Below are 3,222 nucleotides of genomic sequence, written 5' to 3' on the forward strand. Positions count from 1 at the left end.
ATCTATCTATCTATCCATCTATCCATCTATCTATCTAGCCGTATCTTTACTTTGATATCTATATATATATATACATCTATATCTATTTCTATATCTATATTCATACAACGCCTGGATTGTAAATCCCACTGAAACCAAACGGGTCTTCAAGTCTTTCATAGGCAGCGGCCTCTTAGTCTCACTCCACTCTCCACCCTCCACATTTGTGCTGCACTTAAATCCGGCAGAAATATCTAATTTGAACAGAGTGGCAAGGTTAGGTCACGTCTTTTGTCAACAGCCTGCCTCCAGTGGCTGATCCGTAGTGTCAACAACTACAAGAGCCATGAAAGTTTTGCGTTTCTCTTTCCATTTCTGGCCTACAGCACTCTGAATGTAAATGATAGCTGGGACTCTGTGGCGCATCTTCAAAAAGATCAGGTTTTGGAAATTCAGGGGAGAGATGGAGAAAAAAGTCCGTGTCGAACACCTCTGACATCACCGCTTCAGGCGGAAACTTCGTCAGCTCACACATCTATCCCCCGTCATTTGAACTGAATCGTCGAAAAGGAAAGAAAAAAAAAAAAACTGTGGCGTGTGTTTTGAACACACGAGAACTGCTTCCCTGCGCGGAGCTGCTTAAGAAGCAAAGTGTTGACATGATGAATGGACAAAAGGAATCGTGTTCTGGTGGCTCGGAGTGGACGATAATCAAGATGAATGTTTGTTTTTGATTGTTCACTTCTGTCAGATAGATATTGCAGCGTGCTCCTCGGTGGTGGAGAGACCTGCAGACGCAGGGAGAGAGACAGACAATCAGTGGATCATTTATTATTTCCAGTGCTTAATGAAAAGGTTGTGCCGTGAGTGAGTTAAGTGTTTGCCAAAAGGAGGTCTTTGGAGGCTCTGTCTCCCTTCAGCTCGATGTCATGATCAGTTTAATACTCAGGGTACTTGTCCTCCACTATTGATCCACTACTTAATGGCTTTCTGTGCACAAACATCACTCAAACTGCACTTCATTGCTGCTGTTTGTCTACTCTTCGATTCCTACTTACTGCATTTATCCATTACGGTGCTGGAGGATAACAGTCTGTCTGTCTGTCTGTCTCTCTGTCTGTCTGTCTTAGCTTCAGCTAAAACTGTTGATGTGCTGCGTCATCATTTTGGGTTTTTTTTTTTGCTGCGTGTATTCTTTTCACATCTAGTGTTGTAGTTAGCGCTAGTACAGAAGGTACTAGTCGCGCGAAGAGCCGCACCAAATCCTGTGCTCATCGACGGGTTTTATGATCAAGCGATCAAGTACGTACACGACTTACTCACATCTTTGTTTGGTTCCTAGCAGCAACACATTTTGATTACATACAATTACATATCGTAAAACCATCTCATCGGAGAGAGGGAACATGACTTTCTCGATAAATATTTCATGCGACAAAATTTGATTTCAAAATCTTTCACATCGAAGAGATGGAACATGACTTTCTCGATAAATATTTCAATATATTTAGACATATATTTACTCATATAAACTGCACTACATTATATCTTGGAGTACTTTGATTCAATTACTGTAGTTGTATTGCGCAGTACTCTCTGACTCAATACTTGAAATATGATTCTTACTTTAGCCCTAGCGATTAGCATCTACAAATTTCATAATTTCATATACCAGAACTTCCAATGAGATCTATCGGTAGATCACGATCTACTTATTGGCCATCCTAGCTGTCGGTTGATGACCTCAAAAATTGAGCTAAACTGAGCTATTAGCGCCATCTCACTCATTTGTAACTGAAGGTTACATTTGCATTTTTTTAGGACTGGCTGAGACACCAGTCTAACAAACAGACAAAACACAGAAATAGGTAAATGTTGAAACACTTTAAACAATAAAAAAAAATACACAGAGATATTCCAAAGTATTTATCCAATCACTGATTCAGTATTTGTGTCATTTCGTTCCCTCACACCAGTGCGCCCGCCTGTATTTACATTCCCACATGACGGTCCCATGTGGGTACGGAGATAATAAAGTCCCGTTGTGTGGCTGACCTAATCTCTGTTAGCAGCTGCTGGGCAATTTAATGTTCATGTGAGAATACCACCACCAACCGTTTGTCGGGAAGGAAAGTTTACGATTTTAGCCATGTTTGAAAATCAGATGTTCATAAGTGAAAATCGGAACCTCAGTTTTTGAACTTAATTCGTCCCTAAATGCTGTTCGTGAACCGAAAAGTTCGAAAACTGAAACAATTTCCCCCATAGGAATCAATGTAAAATGGATTAATCCATGTTCGGCAACCGAGTTTTGGTAAAGCAACCGGGGCAATTTTTGGTTAAAATTTGAACCGAATTGTTTGAAAAGGGAGGAGTTCGACAACCGAGGTTTTACTGTATAATGTAAAATCGTCTTACGTCAAAGGCGTCAAGGCCATCGGTGAACTTGCATCGTTCACAACACGCAACGTGCCGCAGAAAAAAAAATTAAAAAAAAAAAAAATTAAAGAAATAAACATATTGTTGCATATTTTCATTCATATTGCATTTTGGCAATTTCTGTTTTTTTTCTACTTTTTAAATTTTTTTTTTTATATTTGCCTAACCTGGATTTCCTATAGCATATGTATTGTGATTGCCCTGTTGGTTCAGCCTGTGACTGCATTGCAGATATTGTAAAAGAACAAAGTGAGAGGCTGATAAGAAGTAACGTCACTTCCAACGTCAGAGTGTTCATATTTTGGATTTTTTTTTTTTTTTTTTACTTATATTATAATAATCCACTTTATACGTTTCCACGTCATGTCGTATATAACCCCAATCAGACGTACGTTACAGGCGGCAGTAAGTCGTAAAGCGGTGGGATTTGCGGGATCTCCGTGGGACGGCAGAGTGTACTGACGTGCTGTGTGTCCTTGTTAAAGTGCTTCTCCGTGCTTTTTATGTGACCGCCGGCACCGTGAACCGTGGCCCTGGGATTTATAACACCTCATTACCGAGCCATCATAAAACCCTCATGTTTATAAATGTTAATGCACATGATTTATATTTAAATGTCATCTTATGTCGCAGTTGAAAGGTGTGTTAATGAGGGTGAGTGGGGAGTGGGGGGGGGGGGGGGGGGGGAGGGAGGGAGGAGTGACAGACTGACAGCCACACAGAGGCTTCAGAGGAGGGGGAACGCAGAGGAGAGGGAATAAAAAAAAAAAAAGAATAAAACTTTCCCGTCATGACGTTTGCTCA

This window comes from Cynoglossus semilaevis, chromosome 7, assembly GCF_000523025.1.
Source record: "Cynoglossus semilaevis isolate Cse_v1.0 chromosome 7, Cse_v1.0, whole genome shotgun sequence".
NCBI lineage: Eukaryota > Metazoa > Chordata > Actinopteri > Pleuronectiformes > Cynoglossidae > Cynoglossus > Cynoglossus semilaevis.